Genomic DNA, 16686 nt, shown 5'->3' on the forward strand with positions numbered 1-16686 from the left:
ATCCTCTCATGGATTCTGAAATTAAAGAGCTCCCTTCCAGAAAAACCCAGCAAAGAATAGCCCAAGAAAAGGTTTATATATTGTATACATTTTCAGTTTGCAATTCACTCTGCAACACTAGTCTATTGTTGTAATATTTTTTGTAGTTAAAAACAAAAAGTCATGTCATGCTTTGTAGTATGACCATTTAAAAAAAAATGTATTAAGGGCAGAGTCTTCCCAAGAACTTGATAAGATATCCCATAACTACGTGCTACATTTATTTATACAGACACACCGAATTATATCAAAAGATATGGGAGAAACACTTTCCAGGGCCATTTTCCCAAGTCGGCCAGCGCAGAGGATGCCCCACATAAATCGAGCTGTGGCCACAGCCAACTACTGCGATAAACACCATCAGAAGCGGAGTGGTGAGATCACTTGGTTTGCCTGATGTCTGGGTCCCTCCAGGTCATGCTAACTTGGGAACTCTTGCCTCACGGGAAGGGCTGCAAACCCGACAAGAGAATGAACATTAAGTGCCATGTTATTTTCAAACGGTGCTGGACTCCGCAGACATTTCATCGAATAATGTCAAGAAAAAACCAAAACATCTGTGTTATTTAGGCCTCCTTGAGGCCTATGGTTAAAATGAAAAGGTGGGAAAGAACCACTCTACTGAGTTTTAAAAGAAACTGAAAATTCATGAATCATAAGCTTGAAACGCAACCAAATCATAACTCCATTCAGCTGTGGGGAGTCCCTGAGAGGAACCAAGTAAAATGAGGCGTGGGCCCAAGTAGTGCATTTGACATGCGTTGACATTTTACAAGTGTTTCTTTCTTCTTCCTCCTCTTTTCTCTCTCTCTCTCTCTTTTTCTAAATTCTTAAGAATTTAGGCTGCATGGCTCGTCTTTGAGCTCTGTGCTAATTTGAATATGACACAAATAGAACAGGAAGCCAGTAACTTTCATTAAACATCATCCGCAAGCACAATATTCTCAGCATGTGATCACACTCTGACATTCGGGGAGCCCCGCTCACAGTGAGCACGCCCGTGTCTGGACTCACCTACCCTGTGTCACTTCCTTTTCCAACCTCGTGACCACGGGGCTTTTCATCAGCAATTCTCCAAAGCCCTACGTTTATCTGACCCTGGATGGCCAGCTCCTCTGTCATGGAGATTAAGTTCAAATGAAACCACCTCTCCATGTCAGGGGGAGTTCGCAAGGGAGGGGACAAGTACCACTGGACTGGAAAACAGGGAATGATGAGGCTGATTTCTTATTTTGTAATTGAAAGAAAGAGTGCACATGACTGGCTCATACCTGCCAGTCATGTGCACTCTGGCTTGTAGAGGCACTTCCTCTGCCTATAAGAAAAAGAACACAACAACAACAACAACAAAATAACACTAGCTCTATAGAGATAGGAGTACAAATATTTTCATAGGCTCTTAATCCTGCCTGGGAGTCAAGGCCTAAGGCTGCCAAAAAAACAAGTGTAAAACATTTCATACAAATAATGCTACAATTTGCCAATTTGTAGGCAGAAAACAGTAGTGCCACTAAGTTATCACTCCCTTTTCTGAACTCCTATAGCATTTCTTGTCGGATCCACACATTTTGGTATTTAATCATATGCTGCCTTGAATTAGAACTTAACTGTTTCATATGTCTATGTCATTTCTCCCCAAGTAAGCTCTAAGCTCCTCACAGGAAGAGAGAATGTCTTTAATATTTTTTCAGCAAATCCCTCAGTGTCTGGCAGCATGATATGCAAATACTAGGGTTTCAATAAATATGTTTGAGTGAATGAATGAAAAATGAACTCTCCATAGGCCCCTTCTGTTGGTGATTTTTATTTCTAGAGTTCCCTTCTGATTTATGTCTGACTCCTACCTACAGGGAAGAGACTATTTTTAATGTACATTAGAACTCCACACCTGGGGCCACAAAGGGAACAGATTAGGAGTGGAAGTTTTTAGTTTATCTTTTGTAAACATACGTATAAATACACACACACGCACACACGAGTATATAAAATAAATTTTTCATTTCCTACTTTGGTTAAGGTAAAAATAAAATCTACCATGTTAAGCAACTAAGCATGAATTCCTTGTTTATAAAGCACCTTCAAAAATTCGAAATTTCTCAAATCCCATTCCTTGCTTCTCACCAGTTAAAAAATAAAATTGAAAAAATAGAAACACAAACCATGACACCAAGAATGTACAAGCAGATGGTCAGCCAACAACAGTGTCCTATTACTTCTCCAACATCACAAATGATAAAGTCTTCCCGACGGCACATTACCCACACATTCAAATTCCTTCAGGAGGGGAGCAGATTGTAGAGGTCCCACATTTTGGTAAACACAACCAGTTACTTTGAAATGATCCCTTTTGAAAGCTACCCTTCTGAGTCCTATGTCTGAACAAAACCAATGGTCAGCCCTGGGCGGCTTCGCCCAGTTGGTTGGGCGTTGTCAAGCAGAGCAAAATGTTGCCAGTTCGATTCCTGGTCGGGGCACATGCCTGGGTTGCAGGCCTGGTCCCCAGTTGGGCCGCATATGAGAGGGAACCAGTTGATGTTTCTCTCTCACATCAATGTTTTTCTCCCTTTCTCTCTCTCTTCCTTCCCCTATCTCTAAATAAATATATAAAACCTTAAAAAAAAAAAAAGCAATGGTCAAGTGCATAAACATTTATGCCATCGCGCAAATAAATTTAAAATTGCATTGTCACACACAAGGCTTGGTGTGAGGGGTCCTCAATAAGGCACCCCCAGGGAGATGGATTTCTTAACTGGCTTCATGTCATTTTCCTCGGGCCACAGACTGGAGGGAAACTCGATTCGGAATGGGGTGAGCACGTTCTGGAGAACTTGGCAGATCCAGACCTGCTGTCCTTACCTCACTCTGCTGCCTTCGCCCCGTCTGCTCCTGTGAGTCTATCCAAAGGTCCCAAGGTCCCCAATCAGTATTTTATTTTTCTAGTCCTTTATCCAGCTAGATCTCATGCTTACATGGTAAGACCAATGTGCAACACTGGTCGCAAAAACCATCTCAAATGCAAAGAAAAGACTGCATGAAGAAAAAACAAAACCTGCCAGTTAATTAAAAAAATAAAAAACTTTCCTCATGTGAAAAACAGTGTATGTGGAAACAATGTAGTGAATGCAACTATTTAAGGCTTGTTCTTATCAGTTTGCCATTAAATCTGCTGTAGAGCTTAATTTATTCAAAATAGTAAGAGTTTGATATTGCCACTCAGGTATATAAGTAGGTGGACTACCACTTCCCCCACCCATAAAGTATGTTTCAAACCTACCCTGCCCCAACTCATGAATGGGGAGATTCCAGACATTTGTTTCTAAGTTTGATGTTTAGAATTCAGAAAGTATTTTCATACTGTGGGTTTGTTCTTGAGTTTATGGAAATCTGTCTAAACCCCACATCCTCTGGTAACTACCTCACCATGCACCTGGGGGGGGAGATGGCCCCAGGCCAGGCACTGGTCTGAGTGTGCACACTTAGTACTTCCCCACTAGTCCACACAGAACCTCATTCTACAGGGATGAAACTGAACCTCAGAGAACTGTGATAACATGCCAAGGTCACCCAGCCACAAGTGACCGAGGTCTGGCTTCAGAACCACACACTTGGCCACTCCATCACGTGGCCTCCCGTGAGCCCTCGCTGCCATTGAATAAGGCGCCCAAGGATAAAGACATTCAGCGTCCTCCTGGCCTCCTGGGGTCTCAACAGTGGTTGGCGGGAGGGCTGGGACTTGGCCAGGATGAGGCGACACAGATGAGGACCCAGGGCAGAGTAGAAAGAGGGTGAGGTAGAGTCTCCAGGATGAAAAGGGTAACAAGGGTTTGGGAGGGCTGAGTATTCTGAGAAGTCTCTAATTTTCATGGATCACTCACTAGCCCTGAATACAGAATATCCAGGTACAGGTTAAAATTCTGGGAGGTCCCCAACTTACAGATTACTGTGTTTTTAAAAATTTGCTTGCAAACCATCTGTTTGTATATGGAATACACTTTTCTCCCCATAGAAATAATGTTATAAACAGTGATTAGGTTTCCAGGTTAGTTTACAACACCTATTTATCCATAATGTTACTTTACTACTATATATTTGCAATATAAGGGTAGCAGAAAACAATGAGATTGCAGCTATTTGCATTATACAGCGGTTTTTCTTCTTATTCGTGTTTCAGCTCAGCTGGTAGTCTGGGAACAGTGCCCAGCTGGATCAACTTTTAAATTTATTATTATAGTGTTGTCTTTATACAGTATTTCTACTGTTTAATGGGCATGGCTTAAATTATTAATTGTTTTCATGCCAACATAAAGAACAGGGAGACCCACCTCTGAAAAGGAGCTGAAGTTTCCAAGCAGGTGAAATGCCCATGGGCCAGACTGGGAAACCTTGAGAATCTGACTCTTTCAGGCTAGAATCTCTCAGCAAAAATTTACCACTTACTCAACCTTGAAAAAGAAACTCTGAACTCAGAAATGGAACTCCTCTGCTTCCGGCCTCTCGAATTTCATCAGCATCCCCTAAAATAATTGTTCGCCAAGAGCAGAAAGAAACTGGTAACTAAATATCAGGTAATTGGCTTAAAGGTGGGATTTGGTGTGACCTGTTCCAAAGATTCTATACTGAGATAATAGCAGAAAACTTTTAACAAGGACACAATCCAGCCTCTCTCTGGGGGAACAGGAGACAGCGTCCACGCTGGGGGAAGGTTTTGCTACAAGAGCCTCCCAAGGTCTTCTGCCCAAGTGAGTTGAAACAGATGTCTGTATTTTTAGGAAAGGCACAGAGCCCAGAGGAGGGGCCAGGCGCTCCCTGGAATCAGAGGACTTTCATTAACATTGTCAGTCCATGAGATGCAGAAAGCGAACTCAACCAGAGAGAAGAGAATAGGAAGTCACGGGGACAAACTAAGCCTGAAGTCAAGGCCTCCAGACTCAGGAAAGGGGAATGCCAAAATACAAGACCAAAGCACTGCTGATAAAGCTGAAAAATGGCATTTTCGTCACTGGAGCTAAAAGTCATGGTTAAACTATGCTAATAACAGAGGCAATTTAGATTTTTTTATAAAAGCAAAAACGTTTAACATGCCAGGTAGCATTCTTTAATGTGACTTGGTTCACTTCTTCACGACAAACCTATAGGTAGGTATAATAATTGTCCCTGCTTTGCAGATGGGAGAAACTGAGGCACAGAAGGCTCTGCACTGCTTTCCCGAGATCACAGAGTTAATGAACAAAGGGGCTGAAACACAAAACCGGGCAGTTCAGCTTCCAAGGCCACAGCCTCACTGACTACCCTGAATTGCCTCGCACAAGAGCTAACACTTCCTGAGCCCTTCTGTTGAGCCAGACACTTGCTAGGGCTGCCCAGGAATTAACTCATTGGTCCTCACCATCTCTGCCTCACAAAGGGGCATTTCAGAGATGAGGAAACTGAGGTGCAGATAGGTTAGCCGGCATGGTGTGAATCTTAGTGGTCTGGCACTGGCGCTCATTCTCTCACTCCTGTGCCAAATCCCTCAAACATTTACCGGGATAGCAACATCATCCATGCCAAGATTAACAATGAATAGATCCACCCAGAGCATAAGCCACACAGGAAAATATGAGTGTTATTTCATTTCTCAAAGTGTGTCTTATGGGTTGCCTTGGGGGTTAATGTTAAGGGTTCTACTGCTAAGAAGTTTGGGCAACGCTGGTTAAGTTTCTCTGCTGCAGGACTTCTCAGGGCCTGGAATATGCTAGAGTGCTCCAACTTTCCAAGCTGGGAATGAGTGACGCACCATCTTCCAGCTTTCTGACTGAGGGTCACCGAGTCAAGCACACTGGGAAGCACTGCCTGATCTTGGTTAATGAGCAGCACTGAAATGGTGCATCAAATTAGAAAACTCTGGCCTTGTTTGCCCCTTTTTCTCAACTGTCTTACCCAATTGATCACGATCTCTTCACGCCAGGCATTACTCTGTGCTCTCTCCTGCACTCTACCCTCCGCCATCTCCTCTCCCTGGGCTGCTGCAGCAACTTTTTAGTGGGTCTCCCTCCTTCCCTCCTCCAGTGGCTCCAATCTAGGAGTGGCTTCCACACCGATATCTAGGTTATGCTCGAGCACGAAGCTGATTCTATCAGTTCCTACTTAAAAACCTTCAATGGTACTCTTTTATCTACATCAAGCTCCTCTACCCGTGTGCCTCCTTTTCATGACCTGGAGCCTAGAACACACGCTTCCACGCTCCTCTCTGTACCCCAACACTATGATCTAGTCCCTGCCTTCGTCTCCAAATGCGTCCCCAGGTAATTGATAAGCCTGTCTCTATTTAGCCTGTAAGCTCCTAAAAACACAGATAATATAGTATCTGGTACATCACACCTGGCAGAGAGCAGCTATTCGATAAACTCATGCAGTGCAAGCATCTCCAGCTCTTCCTAGCATGTCTGCTCCTACTGCCCAGAACGCCCTGGAGCCTGCAATACTTGGTGAGATTGTGTTCCTTGTTCCTACTAGTTCAGTGTCACCTCCTTCACATCTGCCCAGCCTCCAGGCAAAGCAGTTACTCCCTGCTCTGTGTCCTCATGGCACCATATACATGCTCCTGGTACACAGAGCACAGTGCATTAGCTGCTAGTAAGGCCCCCCAAGGGGAAGGCCCATCTTATTCATATTGGCATCCCCCAAACCTGGTACCATATCTGGCACTCATTCCATACATATTTACTGAGTGCCCACTGGAAACCAAACATTGTGGTAGGCACTGGGGACACATCAATATATAAGCCACTTAAAGTCCCTTCCTCAGTGAACTTACATGCCAGTGAGGTACACAGACAGACACCAAATCAGCAGACAATAATTTAAAATAATTTCAAATTGAGCCTTGGCCAGGTGGTTCAGTTGGTTGGAGCATCATCTCATGCACCAAAAGGTTGTGGGTGTGATGCCTAGTCAGGGCAAACACCTAGGCTGTGGGTTCATCCCCCAGTTGGGGTGCTTACAGGAAGCAACTGATCGATGTTTCTTTCTCTCTCCCTTCCCCTTCCTTTCTGTATCGAAATCAATATATCATGGAGTGAGAATTTAAGAAATAATAATAATTTCAAATTGAGGTAAGTCTTCTGCAGAACTGAAAATATAGCAGGGAGGAACCACTTTAGACAGGCTAGTCAAGAAAGAGGGCATTTCAGCTCAGAGCTCAAGGATGACAACAATCTAGCCACAAAAAGAGCAGTGGGAATAGCATTCTAGCCAGAAGGAACAGCATGTGCCAAGACCCTGAGTTAACTTAAAGCTTGGTCTCTGCAAGGAACTGATTAAAGACCAGACTGCTTAGAACTTAGGAAGGAAGCAGAGAGTGGTTCTGCCAATTACAAGCCAGTGACCTGGGGCAAATCACATGCCATCTCTGTGTCTCAGGCTTTTCATCTGCAGAAAGCCAGTAAATATTAGTCTCTATCCCATGGAGTTGTTACAAAAACATGTAACTATTTCACTGATGTTTATGGTAAATATTAGTAGTAGCTGTTATATTAATTACACAGGCAAGTAAAAAGAATTTAGGCAAAAATGTGGGTGACATAAGCCAAATAAACACAACATGGTGGTGAGGAGACAGGGATTTGGACACCGAGGTTAACCAGACGGCCCATTCGCATTGCCCACCAGCACCGGGTAAACACTCAGCACGCCTTTTGCACGTAAGAAGGCAGATGCAGTTCAAGCCTTCTTGGAAGATTCTTAATCACAGCTGTCTTTCATCCCAAGACTAAAGGGTTCTTTGGGGGTCTCTCCACACCTTGAGCACCGGCTACGAGAGCACTTTCCGTGGTGTAATGAAATTATTTATTCAGTGTCTGCTTCCCGTACTAACCTGCCAGCTTCTCCAAGGCAGAGCCTCGTTCGTCTTTGTTTTCCCCAGAGCCTAGTACAGGGCCTGGCCCACCGCTGGCATTCAACAAATGTTAGCTGAATTGGATGAAGAATTAAATTTTAAAGTGACTAAATTCTTGTCTCTGTCTCCATGATACCAGCATAAGTTGTTCCATTGATTTTTGTTCACTGGGTTGGCCTGTTAACTGGCGTGGTGGAAAACCAGCCTTTGTCTGGAAACTTGGAGTTATTCAGCACACAGAAAACACACTTGCAGACTGAACCACTCACACAAAAAGGATCTGTGGCCTTCACCCCATGTGGTTTTTTCTGTGGGTGATGAGTGTACTAAAAGTTGGAATTTTTATTTCCAAATGCAAACCATGAACTGGAGAATTTAAGCAAGGCATTCAAACAATACAGGTAGCATGGAAATAAAGATGGGAAAATGATGCCTTTTGAGTCAGGAAGATCTGGGTTCAAAGCTACTCTCCCACACATTCTTCATGTAACAGGGGCACATCCCCTTGCCTCTTTGGGCCTCAGTTTCCCCACCAGTAAACAGGTGGCAATAACAATCCCATTTTCCTGAAAGCAATATTAAATACCACGTGTGGCACATCAGAAACGGCCTGCTCTCACTACAACAGAAAACCAGCATTCCAACGGAATAAAACATTACAAAAGAAAGAACACGGGGGAGTTGCTGGGAACAGGACAAAAGCCAGGTCACAAAGACAAGCGCAAACATTTGAGGAATTTAAAGCCAATCAATACATACTTATGAAAGTGCCTGCTGCCTGGGATAAGGTCATTTCAAACAAAAATCTATTCCATTAAAACATATTTACTAAAAGGGGTGTTCCTAATGGTACTTGTTCCCAGTCAGAGAGCATCAATTAAAGAGATGGCAGAGACAAGCAGTTTGGATGCTGAGGTCTGAGGACCACAGGTGCCTGCTTTCCCAAACAAAACTGGCTTCTATGGAAGGTGAGCCTCCTGCCTGTGCTGGGCATCGTCAACTCTCAGGATACAAGGGTGCACCTGTGGCTCTTAATGGTTTTTTTTCCCTTTGCACCTTTTGCTTAAAACAAGTAGGATTTATTCATAGCTCCTGTAACAGCTGATACAGTGAAGAACCTAGGGTTTTCAGGTTCACCCAAGACCCCTCTCCAGGGTTCAAAGGCCCCAAACCCAGTCTGGCACTCTTGGGAACCCATATGCAGGTTAGTTCTCTGCCAGGGTAATTCAGTGATGCCCCGAGGCCCGAATAACTATTCCCCTTTGCTCGCCACTACTTCCGCCCCACAGACAGTTGTCCTACTTGCTTCTATACAATTAGTCAGCACAATGGGCCCCTCACTCAGGAGGGAGGGGCTGCCGCCAAATCCCATTATTATCATTATTGCTGTCATTAGAGCCTCACTGGACCATAAAGGAGTGTCAGTGCCTAGACTTCAGATGCAATTGGAAGGAAAGGAGGAAGGAACGCAGAATCAGAATGGTCATCTGTCCCAGGTCGTCTTCCTGGCCACTCAGCTAGATGTAGCCGCATCCTGTCGAAGGGAGACATCCCCAAAGGTGAATGTGCTCCTTTGGGTCTTGGGTAAGGTGTCCCTTCTCAGTGAGGCCTTTTGGGGTCTTGCTGGTTGAAAGTTGCAACCTCCCCTGCCTCCAGCCAGCACTCCCAACCCCTTCCTCTGCTTTATTTTTCTTCATGGCATCGATCACCATCTGATGGGCTCCCTATTTCCTTCTGAACTTTTACATTGTCCATCTTCCCTCATGTAGTAGGTTGAATAATGTTCCCCCCAAATTCATGTCCACCTAAAACCCTGGAATGTGACCTTATATGGAAACAGGATCTTTGCAGATGTAGTAAGAATCTCAAGATGAGATCATACTGGATTTAAGGTGTCCGATGACGGGTACCTTGATAAGAAAAAGGAGAGGGGAATTTGGGCACACCAAGAGAAAAAGCCACGCAAAGACAGGCAGAGACAGAGCTATGCTGCCATAGGCCAAGAACACCGGGAGCCACCAGAAGCTGGAAGAGCAGAGGAAGAATTCTCCCCTAGAACCTGAGGGAACATGGCCCTGCTGACCCCTTAATTTTGGATTTCTAGCCTCCAGAAATGTGAGAGACTCAATCTGTTTGTTTTAAGCCACTGAGTTTGTGGTCATCTCTGACGGCAGCCCTGGGGAACTAATGCGTCTCATTAGAAGGGCTCCATGGGGGCAAAGATCTGGGACTGTGTTTTCACTGCTAGAGAATCCTAGTGCTGAGAACAGTGTCCGATGCACACTAGGTGCTCAAGACATAAATGTATGGATGCTTCACTTTCAAGCGGAAGGGCTTCTATAACTCAGGTAGGCCCTGAATCCCATTCTCTTTCTTATGTATAATCAGTCATCCACAAAAGGTCCACTTGGACCAGGCTCTCCCTTTACCTCCCACCACCATGAGGGATAACGTCTCTCTTGTTTCTCTTCCCTTTTGCTACAGAGGTAGGTAAGGGTACTGGCTTGGCAGCTAGACCTAAATCTACATTTGAAAACTGGTTCCACTAAGTATTCAGCCCTTGGCAGGCAGAATAATGGCCCCGAAAAACACCCATGTCTTGATCTCTGCGGCCTGTGAGTGTGTTAGCCTACACGGCAGAAAGGACCTTGCAGCGGTGATTAAGGGCCTCAAAACGGGGAGATTATCTTGGGTTGTCTGTGTGGGCCGAAAGCACTCACAAGGGTCCCTAAAAGAGGGGGCAGGACGGTCAGAGTCACAGAAGGAGATCAGAAGATGCTACACCGGTGGTTCTGAAGATGTGAGAAGGAACCATGAGCCACGGCACGCAGGCTGCTGCCTCCACAGCTAGAGAAGACGAGAAAACAGTTCTCCCTACAACCTCCAGAAGACACACAGCTCTTCCAATACCCTAACTTTAGCCCAGTGAAATCACTGCAGGTTTCTGACCTCCAAAACCATAACATGAATAAATACATGTTGTTTTAAGCCACCAAGGTTGAGGTAATTTGATAAAGCAGTAGTAAGAAACAGATACACAACCTAAGACTGTTTTTACATTTCTCAAGTGGGTGTTGTAATAGTACTTACTTCGCAGGTACCAAGAGGTCTAAATGGCCCATGGGCTGGAATGTGCAGGGCACAACATGTTCTTCTCCATGCATGCAGACCCTGTCTCCTGGCCCAACCTGGCTCCAGGCAGCCTTCCTGAGGGAGGGGCACTCAACCGCGTTCTGAAGAGTACGTGGGCACAGCTGAGGGACACCTCCACTGAAAGGCCCTCAGTGGCCTTCTCTGCTGCACACTGTCCACCTCTCATGACGACAGACTGGATCGCAGTGACGCAGGCTTCAGAGAATGTGGCCATGGGTTACCAAGCCCCATGGGTTGTCTTGGTCAAGTTTTAGGGCAACGACAGCCCTTTGGGTTAATGATTCGCCCTGGGGAGGCCTGAGGAAGGAATGTCCTTGGAGAAGAGAAGAAAGGCGGGCCCTGAGATAGGAGAGCAACGCCAGGAACTGGGTATGTCTGTAAGCAAATCACTTAACTCTTTTTGATTGTTATTCTGAGGCACAAATATGTTTAGCATTCAGATTTCAGTTTTCTCTTCTGTGCTCAAAATCCCCTTCTGTTACCCCCAAGCCTTTCAGAAAGTCTGACGGAGACTGGCCACAGACTCCTGTTGTTAGGCCGAGTTGAGAAATGATCTTGTTCTCAGTCTCACGTGTAGAATAAACCACCAGCAGCTGAAGACCTAAAAACTGCTACCAGGGGCTGCCTGCAGGTCTACCAACTGTCACCATGAAAGAAACATGAAGAATATGGGCAAGTGTTAACCGTATAAAAATAACCAAGGAGAGCCTACAGACACCTTATAATTAGCATGTCTGGGGGCTTTGTCCCCTCCCTGTCCATGTCCTGCGCAGGGTGCGGCATTACAGGGTGGGACAACAAGGGAGTGTGTGGACCATTTTCTACAGAGGATGCAGCTCTGGTTCCATCACATGACTGGGACCAAAGCACGCAGAGCTCTGCCGCGGTGTTGGGAGAGGTGGGGAGGTACATGGAATGTGGAGAAATAGCTGCCAGGAGGGAGACTCTGGAAGGCGTGTGACATAAAGTCACTCTTTACAAAATGGACAAAAGGAAAGTGACCCTGGAAGGGGCAGGGTTGGGCAGTGCGGTGCTGCTGATGCTCAGGTTTAACGTAGTTCATTTGTCTTCTCCACTGTCTTCAGAATCCTCTTTTTAAAGCACAAATGTGGTCGTGTCAAGCCCTCAGCTAAAAACCCTTTGATGCGGTAAGCTCTCAGCAGCACCTGAAGAAGTGCGGACTCAGAGCCCTTCCCACCCTGGTCCCACCCTTGTCCCACCCAGCCTTTTGGAGCCAGCGCTGGAGGGACAGATTTCAATCTGCCACGCCCTCACTTCTTGAGCTGGTTCTTCTGCCTGAAGTGCTTCCCACACCTTCCATCCCCTGGGGAAAGTCTTCTCAGCTGAAAGGCCTGATTTCATGCCACCTCCTCTCTGAAACCTTTCTCACCCTCTGTTACAAGTAATGGCTCCCTCCTCTGGGGTTCCACGACCATAATGGCTAACATTATGAGTACTTACTTGAGTACTTACTATGAACAATAAGGCTTACTAGGCACTGTGCCTAGGACTTTATGCACATTATCTGGATTGATTCTTTCAGCAACCCTGTAAGGTTACAACCTTGCTTTACAGCAAAGGAGAATCACAAAGAAGATGAGAAACTTGCAGACCACACAGAAGCCCAGACCAGATCCCAAGTGAAATGATTCCAGGACCTGCGTCCTTCCTCCTGTGCTGCACCGCTCCTGCTGCCAGTGCGAGAGTCACCCTGCATTGCTGTGCATCCCAAATGGGCTGCTGCTCCTGCATCCTGCTCCCTAATGACACCATGTCCTTCTGGGAACCCCAGCCCATCACCTACACTCCTCCTATAATCTCAACACCAAAGTCCTGCTCTGCTGGGAAAAGAGCGCTAACCACTTCACCCTCGGATGCTCAGCCTTGACATCTGTTGGAAGCCCCTCCCCATCTGACTTAGGTGCCCATTGTTAGGGCTGCAGCCTAGTGCCTAGTCCAGGGCCTGGGGCACAGTGGGAATCCAGTGGATGTTTGGGTATCATTTCTCTATTTCTTTGTGAGGACTTAGATCTAAGGGGAAAGAATACATCTTCCAGAAAAACAGTGGCCACCTTGATATTTTATGTTTCATTTTCTGGCCCTATTTTTAGCATGTCAGACTCAAGGGGGAATCCAATTAATCACTAAGTCCTGTCAAGTCTACCTTTCAAATAGCTCTTAAATCCACCCACTTCTTCCTATTGCCACTATCATCTAATTCAGTCCCTAGTCTCTTGCTGGTTTACCACCACCTTCTAAGTGATCTGCAGCTTCCAGCAGTGTCCCTTCTGGTCTATTTTGCATGTTCTAAAACACACATCTGATCTAGTCTCTCTTCTAATTAAAGCCCAGCAATGGCTCCCCAAAGTCCTTCCAACAAAATCCAAATTCTCTAACATGGCTTACAAGCCCCAGCCTCATCTGCTCTGCCTATCATGCCAACCTCACTTCCCAACAGTCCCCGACTAGACTGCACACTCTTTCCCTGCTGAGCCCCAAGCCCACTGTCCTACAGACCCTGGCCTTGGCACAGCCTGTTCCCCGAGTCAGCCTCCCCTCCCTCCTCTTTCCTTGGCTGATATCTGCTCACATTTCAGGTCCAGCTTAGACATCCCTTTAGGAAGCCTTCCCTGACCTTTTAAGTTTTGGTTAGACGGTTTCCATGTGCCCACATGAAACCCTTCACTTCCTCTGCGCTAACCCTTATTATACTCTATTTACTTATTGGTAGATTGGCAGCTCCTTAACTTATTAAGGTAGACTGGATTATTGTTCCCAATTCTGCAGTCTCGCCTGTGCTAGAATTGCACATCCACGGCCTTTGCCATGCCCCTTTGCACTGTCTCCCACTACAGTGGGCAGATGTATCTCCCTACCCCACTGATGCTGGGCTTGGCTGCCTGGCCTGCTTGCAAACATGACGTGAGCACAGGCTTTGAGTGTGCGGAGGAGTTTAGCTTGGCCCCTGGGGCTTCTGCTATCTGCCATGAGAAGAGCACGTGTAGAATGGGAGCTATGTAAAGCAGACCTGAGTCAAACTCTTTTTTTTAAGTTGAGCTTATTGGGGTGACATTGGTTCATAAAACCATACAGATTTCAGATGTACAAACTCAATAAAACATCATCTGCACATTGTGTCATGCACCCATCGCCCCAAGCAAAGTCTCATTCCATCCCCATTCTCTCCCCTCTGCCCACCTCCTTCTGTTCCCTGCCCCCTTTCCCTCTGACTATCACCACACTGTTGTCTGTGTCTTTGTGTTATACACATTTTTTTTTCTTAATCCCTTCACCTTCTTTCATCCAGTCTCCCTACCCCTCTCCCCTCTGACAGCTGGCAGACTGTTCCACGTATTCATGCCTGTTTTTCTTTTGTTCAGCAATTTATTTTGTTCATTAGCTGAATCCAACTCTTGACCTGCAACTTGAGCCCCTCAACCCTCCATGACTGCTAAAGCTGAACCATGAGCAAAAACAAAACAAAAAACAGATGTTTGTTCTTGTAAATGACTAAGAGTTTGTTTGTTACTCAGTATTATTGCAGCAGAAACCTGACTAATACATGTGTCTACATCCCTCACTAGTTGCAAGCTCCATGTAGGCATGAACGAACTAGCACAGGGCCGAGCACATTGTAGGTGCTCAAACAATACCTGTTGATTGGATGTACAACTGAGTGAGTGAACATTAGCCAATGACGTTTCTGTCTCCTAGCTAATGTACGAATTCCTTAAGCCCAAGAATGGCAACTGACCTCTCCCAATATCACCTAGTTATCTGACTTCCCACATTGGATTCTTGGTAGATACTTGATAAATATTTGTTGAAATTAAATAAATTGAGTTTTGTGGGCTGACATGGGAATCAGTCCTTAATTTATGACACTGTTTCGATGGGAAAATGCATTCTGAGAGCCAAACTTGCAAATGAACTTTTGGAACCTCACCCGCTCACTGGTTCAGGATTGCCAGTTTTGTGGAAACCATAACCGAACACATGTGCTACGCTTTGCAATATGGGAGAAGCTGAGAAACTGCTTCCAAACCCAAGATATTCAGTCTGCAAAAATTTACTTTCCACCCACACAGACAAATTCATCACAGGTTGGATTTGAAGTTCCAACAATAAAATTCTAGACTTTTTCGAGCTCATTGTTTATCTAGTTGCTTTTTATCTGCTTATACTGAATGCCTATTCTTAACACCCCATCAAAAGGACATGAAGATCATTTTCTTGCCCCACCCCCCCCAACAAATTCACTTTCTACACACGTATGCAAGAAAGCTCAACCTTCTCAACAGAGAAAATAAGTTATTTTTCTAAATAAATCTGCGGCATTTAAAATAAACACAGTGGGATGCTCTACAGCTATAAGAAAACATCCCCCTTTAGAATTCCTAATTTTGAAAGGTACTTGGAGCTAAATGTGAGTCACGGATCTGAAGCTTAGTTTTATTTAATCTTAGGCCAGAACCAGGCCAGGGTGAAACCAAGTAACCCCATACAGCTGGGAAGGGCCCTTAGCCCACACCCCCAGAGCCTTTTGGGATCTTCACGCACAAGCCTCTAGCCATTGGTAGAGTTTCCCAATCATTCAGCCCACTCCAGTCATTTAACATATACCTACTATGTGCCAGGCACTGTTCTAGATTCTGGGGGATACAATAATGAACAAGACAAGGTCCCTATGCAATTCACATTTTAATAAAGGGAGTGGCAGAGAAATCAGACCGGTTCAAATAGCAGTAGGGCCACGAAGATGACAAAACGGTGACGTCACTGTGAGTGAGGTGAGGCTGCTTCAGACTGGATGATCCCGTGGAGATGTGTATGTGCTGGGACCTGACGATCAAGCCAGAGCCAGCTGTGGAAAGATCTGGAGAAGAATATTCCAGACTGAGGAAGCAGCAAGTGCAAAGTCCCCGAGGCAGGAACAGCCTGGCACACTCTCAGTCAGAAAGGAAGCCCGTGCGGCCAGGGTAGGGCGAAAGGAGAGAGTGGCAAGGGAGGTCTGAGAAGTAGCAAAGGGCCAGACTATGGAAAGCCTCATATGCAGGCCCTGGTAGTAATGGAGTCAGATCGAATTCTAAGACAGAAGCCAGTGGAGGTGATTAAGCTGGGAAATGACAGGATCTGGTTTGGAGTTTAACCGGCAGAGGCGAGGTTAGCAAGAGCCGAAGCCAGGAAAGTGGTGAGCAGGCTTTTGTAGAAGCTGGAACTCACAGTCCACCATCAATAAAAGCTCCATGCCCTCACACTCTTCTCCCATTCTTCCTTTCACCTTCTTCTTCATGTCAAAACCAGGCCCTCCCCTGAAGTCACGGCTTCCCTATAGCCCACTCCAGGGCCGACCTTAATTTCAAGCTCCCCACAGTCCACTGCCCGTTTTCCAGTTCCCTAGCTCCAAAAACCCTTCCCCCAACTGCAACCTCCAGTGCACAGATCCTACCACCTTCTCACATCCCTCACTCCTCTCCTTCGAGTTCACTTAGAGCTCAAAGCCCAGAGTTCACTATTATAAGTATCAATATCCACATCAACATTGTTGTCCATCGCCCGCGTGCACCCTCAGCTCCAGGCCCCTCCGTCCCCTCTTGAAGGACTTCCTGGAAAAGCCC

General features: G+C 45.7%; 1 protein-coding gene across 2 annotated transcripts in view; it reads right to left on the minus strand.

The window, feature by feature from the left end:
* PLXNC1 (plexin C1) overlaps positions 1-16686 on the minus strand; it is a 149240-nt gene that overhangs the window by 85063 nt on the left and 47491 nt on the right. The gene's annotated exons all lie outside the window — the stretch shown is intronic.

The sequence above is a fragment of the Desmodus rotundus genome, chromosome 3 (genome assembly GCF_022682495.2).
Source record: "Desmodus rotundus isolate HL8 chromosome 3, HLdesRot8A.1, whole genome shotgun sequence".
Lineage (NCBI taxonomy): Eukaryota > Metazoa > Chordata > Mammalia > Chiroptera > Phyllostomidae > Desmodus > Desmodus rotundus.